We start from the raw sequence: 9184 nt of genomic DNA, 5'->3' as shown, positions 1-9184 counted from the left end.
GAAAGCCGCCGCTGTCGACCTGTTGCAGTCGCTCGCGCGGGAAGTGAACGATAATCCATTTTGCGCTGACGGAAGGGTGTGAAAAAAGAAATATTTGCGACGGCGATGAAGCCGCGTTCAACTTTTACAGGCTTTTTTTTTTTTTTCCCCATAGACGTGCTTGAAGACAGACACAATGAGGCACCATTAAAAAAAATAAAACAGACAGACACACACACACACACAGAAGGCAAATATTGTTACTGTGAACATAATACAAGAGGGGAGGTTGCGTAAGACACCCGTCACTATGGCGACAGGCCAGAGATTTGTGTACGGCTACAGCGATGCGGCCCATTTGAATTAGGCTGCACCTGTACACATTGTACACGGAAATAATGGGCTGAAAGTGCCTGGCGCACACTCAATGGAACCACAGTTCGACTAAATAACCAATTACATCTGCTGCACGTAAAAAAAACAAGTAACGTCTTATTTTTCAGCAAATATATTCCTCATTTCAAAACCTATTTTAGTACTTAAAAATGGTTACATTTTCAGCTTATTGTGCAGACTTTTTTTTTTTAATTTATATATCAGAACAACATTAATTAGAGCACAAAAAGATAGACGTAGATTTTATAATGAAATTTGTATTCTTATTTATTATAATCACAATTACACATATATTATTACATATTCCATATACAAATGATGCATTTATCATTTAACGATTGGATCCACAACAAATCAAAAGGAAAATATGAGATGAGAACTTCTCCTGTAAGTCATACTCACACCAACGAGGTGACTTATAGCACAGCCAGGACGGTCAATACATTTCTTCGGCGCATATAAACACTGCGCCAAATTAATATTTATGACCGATGCCGCCATTTCTAATAAATATTTCATGTTACCTTACACACAAATGGTTGAAAAGGTTTTTTTTTTTTTTTTTTTTTTTAATGCAAAGTGTTCATGTTTGTGCTTGCTACATCATATACTGTATGAGACCAGCGCACATACGCTTTTCTCAAGGCGTGAATATCTAGAATGTTCTACGGTGTACGATGCATGTAGTGTCACTGACAAAAGTATTTGGCACAATGATCCAGTTTGTTATTTTTTCAGTAATTGGGTTTGACGTCAAACTCGATTGTCTCTTTAGCCGCTGAAGTGCTTGTGTAATGGTGTGATGTTGTGCTATAACAGGAACAGGAAGTGCACTTTTATTTTGAAAGACAGCACTTTGTCATTTATTCTTCTCAATGTTATTACTGTTATAAGGAATTTTGTGTTTAAAAATGTTCATCGTACGGTGGAAAATGCCATTAGATGTTAGTGGAAGATCGGAGAAACACCGGAGGTAGGCTGCATATTTTATTTTGAAGCCACACTTATGATATGGGGGGGGGGGAGAGACTACTTCCTCTTGTTCACGAGATTCCTGGTAAAAGAGTTTTGAGAGTATTTGTGAAGAAAAATCTGTGAACCTCCGTGAACGTGTCTCCTTTATAATACAGAGAGTGTCACTAACCTCCGGTGCGGGGCTGGACCCAAATGCAGGACTCCAAGACGAGGACATGATCTTATGCGTGGTTTATTCAAGGAACAGGGTCACACACGGTGTAAGCAGTCCGAGAAGGCAGAGGCACAAAACGCTGAGCAAAGGCAGGATCCGAAAACGTGAAGCGAGGTCTGATGACGAGGAGACAAACTAGGACTTGACTATGACTATGAAACATAAAATAAGACAAGACTAAACTGTGGTGGCACAGAAACTCTGTGACGAGGATAGCTCAACACTACACTACACGACACTACACTATTCTTAGTGGTGGAGAATCTTACTATCAGTGAACGGAACTCACTAACTCAGGGCAAAGAACAGGCAAATGCCAGTCACAAAAACTCCAACTTTAATGCCTGTCTAATTACAGTCCGAATGTGAAACAGCTGTGACTCGTGACAGGTGTCACCGCCCAGAGCAGGGGCGTGGCCACGCCCCTTTTGGGGTCACAGGAGTGCTCGAGGCCATCCCAGCTTCCTTCAGGCAGGAGGCGGGGCACACCCTGAACTGGCTGCTAGCCAATCACAGGGCACATATAAGAACAATTTGTTTTTTTTTTTTTATTTAAGTTTCACATACTGATACTTTTCTTGCATTTCTTGTTTGTTTTCAGGTGTTGCTCCCATCAATGTCTTCTTTAGCAGCCAAAATATTCCACATAATCTATTGGGTTAGAGTCTGGGGATTCATTTGGACACCTCCAGTTTCAGGACTCATCCAAATCCAGCCTATCCAATCTAAGTGACTCCTTTCATTACAGTGATAATTCCTGATATATTGTCGTATTGAGACGTCTATAATCAATACGAAGAGGACGCAGTGATCTGTGCGTGAATGGAGAACTCTCTCTGATACTGGTTAGCTGATAACCAGGATGAGCTGGTGGAAAGTCTACAGTCCTTTTGTAGCTATCACCAAGCATCGTTTGTGCGTTCCCTCACCGCCTCACCCTGTAAAGAGTGCAAAACTGGACCAGAGGGGCGTGGCCTGGCCACCGCTCCAAGCGGTTTCATCTCTGACACCTATCGGCGGTCGCAGCTGTGTCACATGAGGCACTCTGATTCGACAAAGTATTTAAGTTGGAGTTTTTGAGTATGCTTTCTCGCATCCAGGGTTACTCCGCCACTGCGCCGTTATAGCCCAGTCGTGCTTTTGGTTCTGCTCTTTAGTTGACTCATAGTTTCCGGACATTGTTTCTTGTGTTTTGGATCCTGCCTTCTTGGACTGCATTGTCGCGCACAACTTTCGTTTATAATAAAACCCACTGAACATCATGTCCCCGCCTTGGAGTCCTGCATTTGCGTCCGCCCGTGCACCATTGGGTTAGGGTTAGTTGTGTGCTGGCTCGGGGGATGATTTTAAAAAAATTATGATAAAATTAATGGTTAAATAAAATGCTTTATAAGATGCATACATCAGGGTTTGCCATCGTAAATACTGAACAGGTTACCCTCTAGAATTCAGAATAATCACACTGATGGAGACGCCTGAGAACGGAGCCTGGACTGACTCAAATTTGGCCTGATTATCACTACATGCGTATCCTGCTTCAATGGCCCGCCTTAAATCCTCATTGTGGATCCCGGGCCAGCAGTAAAACTGGGAGGTGAGTTGGCGGAGATAAAAGCAAAAGCCTGTAATGCTGCGTGACACAAGGCTTTACATGTTGCAGCGGAGGAAAGTCAGCAAATAAAAAAAAAAAAAGAAATGAAAAAAATCTTGCTCTGATAAAAAAAAAAAAGAGAGAAAAAAGTCATGTTGGCTGTCAAATATTAATGACCCCGTGAAAGGCTTTGCGGCTCGTCTGAATTTATAAACAGAAAAAGTGCAAAATGACTTTCCCATCTTCTTTATGACCACACCCGAAATTGCACACACACACACACACACACACACACACACTGTGTTTATATTCAGAAACTATGTGCGTGCCCGTGCGCGCTTCGTGTTTGTGCAGAGCTTATTATTCACTTTTCCACTTCCTGTGAGTCACCAGCAGCAGAGGAAATTCTTTACAGCTGTACCTTTATGATGTTTTTTTTTTTTTTTAACATTTAAAAACATATCATCGTGCAGGACCAGGACAAAGGCAGGAATTTTTCTTTTTTTTTTTTTTTTTTGCTTGACTATTCGATTCTTTCATTTGCTTTGGTTACCAAAGCTGCATTACGGAGCGGTTACATAAGCGTCTTGCTTGTTTAAGTGTGTCATGAGTGGAGAGTGGCTTACGCAACGTTACAAGACGCCGATCAAATACGACGGGCCTTTGTTCCCGCTTATCTTCAAAATCCAAGATGCGCCGTGTGCGCTGATGAAAATTGCTCTCCGTTGTGGGGGGGGGCTTGGAGAAGACGTTCCGTGATTGTGGATCGCGCGTCATGGCGCGGCCCAAGTGATGCGGTGGAAATCAAGTATGAAATATATACATAATGTAATGAGCGAGTCAAGGGGGGCAAAGGGCATGGCTTCTAAAGTGAAACCAACTCAGTGATTAAAAACAATAAATACAAGTATATATATATATGAAGGTTAACCATGAAATATGACTTTCCTTTTCGAAAATGACATGCTTGTTTTGTATGTAGGACCAATTTATTAGCAAACATTGTTATTTTATTTTTTTTATAACAGGTAATTAATTCGGATTCTACGTGAGATCTTTATAAATATTCCTAGATAAATAACACCTTTGAAGACACGGTGACTACTTGCAGTTTTGCCACTTATGCGAGCGTCAATGCTAAGTTAAAATATCCATCCATCCATCCATCCATTTTCTTAGCCGCTTATCCTCACGAGGGTCGCGAGGAGTGCTGGAGCCCATCCCAGCTGTCAACGGGCAGGAAGCGGGGTACACCCTGAACTGGTCGCCAGCTAATCGCAGGGCACTTAGAGACAAACAGCCGCACTCACAATCACACCTTGGGGCAATTTAGAGTGTCCGATTAACGTCACATGTTTTTGGGATGTGGGAGGAAACCGGAGTGCCCACCCAGACAAAAGCCACGCAGTCACGGGGAGAACATGCTAAAACTCCACACGGGCGGGTCCGGTATCAAACCCAGGACCTCGGAACTGTGAGGCTAACGCTTCCACCTGAGCCACCGTGCCGCCAAGTTAAAATATATATAAAATAAATATAAATAAGTCAGAATGATCAAATCAACATAGCAAAACACGTAGTTTAAGGGAATGAAGCAACATCTTTTCATTCGACTGGACAATAACAACAGTAATATGCTGACAACATCGATTTCATTGCCATGGCAACTTCATTATAATCCACTTTTGTGCTTGGGAGTACGAGTGGAACCGCTGAGTTTTGCTACTAAAATCTGAGCTAACGCTTTTGTTCAAACTTTGTTACGTACTAAAGAAAAAAGTGATTAGTAAAAATAAAATAGCAAAAAAGAATTTTTTTTCTCATTATAGAGGATTATTATTGATATATATTTTTTAATTTTACATTTTATTTATTTTCTTATATTTGACTTTGGGTGCTTTAGTTTCTATGATCTTGCACACACTAACGCTCGTATTATTATTATTAGGATTGTCTTTTTGCTTTATCGTCGTAATGTGATTTTTTTCACCACTATTTGAATGTGCATTATTAAGAATAAAAGAGCAAAACATTTTCCCTTTCACACAAAATAAGCATCATAGCCATCTCATCCCAATCATAGTTTGAAGGATACGCAGCGCCAATACTGGCGCAACGAAAATAAAAAAGGAGCATTAAATGCAAGCTAACTATTGAGCAAGAACTCCATAGTAACAAAGTATGTGTTGCATAAGACTAAGAACGTAAACATTGCATTGAGTCATTCATCCATTCACACTGGCATTCACACGCTGATGACAGATTTCGAGGAGGGCCACCCCCCGAGCTCACCTGAAGATCGTCACCGTTGTCCAGGTGGAACTCACAAACCTTTGGAAAACAGGGAGCTAAATTTGACAAATGAAAGACAAAATCAACCAAATAAAGGGAAGCAAGTGGGGAAAATGTCAAAAAGATACGCAAGGACAGGAGGTTCTCGGTTACTCTGCCGCTATACTTGCGCGATCGTTCTGACGTACACGTTTCAATTACGCTTGACAACAAACAGCAAAATACAACTAGACAAAGAATGTCTCCATTGGAGTATACCGTATACTGTATTTAGTATGAATGGACCAGCCAGGACTTCTCTCCTTTGTCTACTCATACTTAGCCTTTGTACGCTCCCATCATGTGTTTGTATTAACGCTGGACTCTGATTTGTTGATACCGATTGAAAAGCTAAAAGCTTTCCCACCACAGAAGAAATAGCCGGGCTGACTCTTAACTTTGGTTCCAAACTCCTGTCATGACTTGCGAAACACGTTATACAAACACTCAACCAGCTGCGCCTCGGGTCCAGTCACTTTCTCCATGCAGGGAGTCCTCGGTCTACCACTGAGATCCGTTCCTACAGTAGCGACTTGACTCGAATTTCGACGTCAGTCAGAACTTAGATCCAAATACTTTTTTATAGAAAAACAAATACATTGAAATAAGCAAGATGATGTACTGAGCATTACTGCTGAGAGGCGGATGGAGAAGAAGAGCGGGTGGCAGTGCTTAGCTATTGCCAAGGAACCCGGTCCTCAATCCTCAATCCTCTGCATCCCCACAAGTCTCAAAGAACCTCGTTTCGTGATCATTTTATCCGACATAGGAACGGAACCCTTCACATGAGCTAAAATACGGGCTTTGCCTTTAATAAATGTCACCACTGTCGACCGACTGAAGCCTCGGTGGTGTTGGTATCTCTTCTTGCTCCGACCTTTTTATGATCTTGAGCTTGGTTTCCATGGTACTGGACTTTCTTTCGGCTGCAGAAGCATTGCTGAAAGACACAGCTTTCGTCTTTGGGGCGATAACGTCGAAAAAGCAGGGCGAAAAATGCGAAGATACTTACCGCGCACAAACACGGACAAACATTAGCCAGACAAAATGGGAGACGGGGGACGGGCGTCGTAAAATCGAAAAGTCTTAGGTCTAGACCGTCTTAAGATGAGGACTCAATGTAGTCACACACAAGCCTTGTGATCATTCATGTTGAACGGGTTGAACAATTACGATTGTCAGGCAGGAATGTTTCGTGAACAGATTGTAAATGAAAATGAAAAAAATTAGCTCACCCCACACCACAGGATAATCGCTCGGGGCTATCTCATGGAGACATTCTCTAATCGGATTTCAGATGATAAATATTGAAAAGGATTATCAATTACAATTTTTCCAAGCAGATCAAAGAAAGGAAAAAAAAATCCATCTTGTTACACCCCACGCCACAGGATAATCGGTCAGGGTTCTCTTTCAGAAACATCCGACAATATCCTTTGCTGACTTTGACTGCAGAGGGAGGATAAATGCTTCAATGATAGTTTGCTGATGACATCACACGCTGGAGGTCGTCGGATTATTTTCATCCGCCGTTTGAGAGTTTGAGTGGAGTCTTCCCGATCTCAAACACTGATCACATGATCACAAACTGTCAGTTGACGGAAAGTGTGCACCAAAGAGAAGCAGTAGAAGAAGAAATGGTGGAAGCTAGGCTAACCGATAGCTTTTCTGTTAGCCAAACTGCAGTCGCCAACTCTTTTCCCTATCGACACATCACTTTAGGTCACGTCCTGGTTGGCTATCGGAGTCCGGGACTCGGCCAAAGTCGCCGTTGAACACATGCAGGGATTTACCATCGTAAATATTGAAAAGGAAAGTAAAATTTAAAAAAATGACACTTTATCCACCCCACACGCCAAGATAATTCCTCAAGATCATTGCTTTTATTGAGATGTCCCGTAGTGGGAATTTTGCTGTTCGGGAAAATGCTCAAATTCAGTGACTAGACGCATAATCAGTTGCCGAATGTATTGAACACGTTCAGCGTTCACGATTGTCCGTCACGAGGGAGGCTCGAGGGCGGACCCAAATGCATGACTCGAGAGGCAAGAAGGCAGTACAGAGGAGGTCTTTATTTGTGCCGAGGTCGGTTACCAGCAGGTAAGTCCAAGAGAGCAGAAGTACCAGTGGGTGGTCAGGGGACAGGCGAGGGTCGGTACACAGGAGATCGATCAAAGTAGCCAGAAGTGTCAAGGGAGTCAGGCTTACGGGGTCGGCCGGAGAACAGGCGGAGGTCGGTACACACGGGTTCACGATCAGAGATACGGGAGTGCTGGAACGGGGCATGAGATGCGACGATCTGGCAGAGGACCAGGCGTCCCCGGGGTCCAGGTGTGAGTCTCCCAATCAGCTGGCCACGCCCAGCCAGGGACATGACATTGTCGGCCACCGGCAGTGCTAGAAAATCACATTTAAGGCACCTCCCACCACAGGGGTGACTGCACAGGATAACCGGCTTTTTGCTGACTGTGATCAGGACGGAGGAACAAATTGCTCAAATCGGCCCCGGTTTTTGGTTGCAGTTGGCTTTTGAGTTGATTTCATCACTTTTGTTTTGATCCGAATGATCGGTGACCTTCAACGGATTCATTCCATTTCTTGCGATGTTGGACTTTTATTTCACTTGATCCCTCCGTTCTCCATTCTGTCATGTCTTTTTTCCCCGAATGTGATGCTTTTCTTTTTTAAGACTTGGGTGAGGGGGATGAGAAAGAGCTCCGGTTAAGATGCTAACCCCCACCCTCGCTGGCCCCCTCCCTCACAATGAGATGGAAACATTAATCAATTAGGTGGCTCTGAAAGGAGATGAAGCTGCCTCTCCTCTGGAAATGAAACGCCGTAGATTTTTAAATCCAGTCAAAGGGCGGCCTCCCGCCCCACCTCTTCTCCCCCCCACCCCAATCTTGTTCTGTTCTTCCAACCCCCCCCCCCCTTTTCATTCCCCAGTCCCTTACAAGCAGGTCAGCCAACGAGTGTATGATGAAGATGAGGGTTTATTTAGGTGTAGAATGGGAGGATAGTGACCTCGAATAGCAAAAAAAAAAAAAAAAAAAAAAAAAAAAGGGGGGGGGGGGTTTCCATCTGTTGTCATTTACAAGAATTTTTCCCTTTCGGATAAATTGCTTTATTGGTCCACTAGTGCATGGTTAGTAATCTAATCAAAGGTGCATATTGTTGAGTGGGAAAAGCGCTCATTGACAGCACGGGATGTACTGTCGGGTCAGAGGAGGAGGGAGGCCACTTGTTTGAATAGGCCTTTGTGCAGCGGAACAAGAGGCAACATAGTGTCATTATGGGATGGCCGCCGCGACAAAAGGTTGCCGAAGGTTCACTGCCGAGTGGCCCTGCTTGCTGTGCTCACTGCACCCCAGCGGGAAAACAACAACAACAAAAAGGATCATTTTACAGTACATGATCAATGCGCAAGTGACGTGGAGCAGTATCACTAAATCCTCCATTTACTGTACATTGACATACACGATTCATAAACGGTTTGATATAGCCGATTGGGTCTTTCACGACTTTTTGCACAATTTCCTGTTCTCTCACAAGAGGCTGAATGACAGAATTCCCAACACCGGTCGCAGCTGTTTCATATTCGGTCTGTAATTAGACGGGCATTTAAGTTGGAATTTTGGTCACTGGACTGCTACGCCGTGTATGACCCAGTTTCTGGAATAAACCACATAGAACATTAT

The sequence above is a fragment of the Syngnathoides biaculeatus genome, chromosome 10 (genome assembly GCF_019802595.1).
Source record: "Syngnathoides biaculeatus isolate LvHL_M chromosome 10, ASM1980259v1, whole genome shotgun sequence".
Lineage (NCBI taxonomy): Eukaryota > Metazoa > Chordata > Actinopteri > Syngnathiformes > Syngnathidae > Syngnathoides > Syngnathoides biaculeatus.
The sequence above is the reverse complement of the archived record's forward strand: the minus strand, read 5'-3'. Positions refer to the sequence as shown.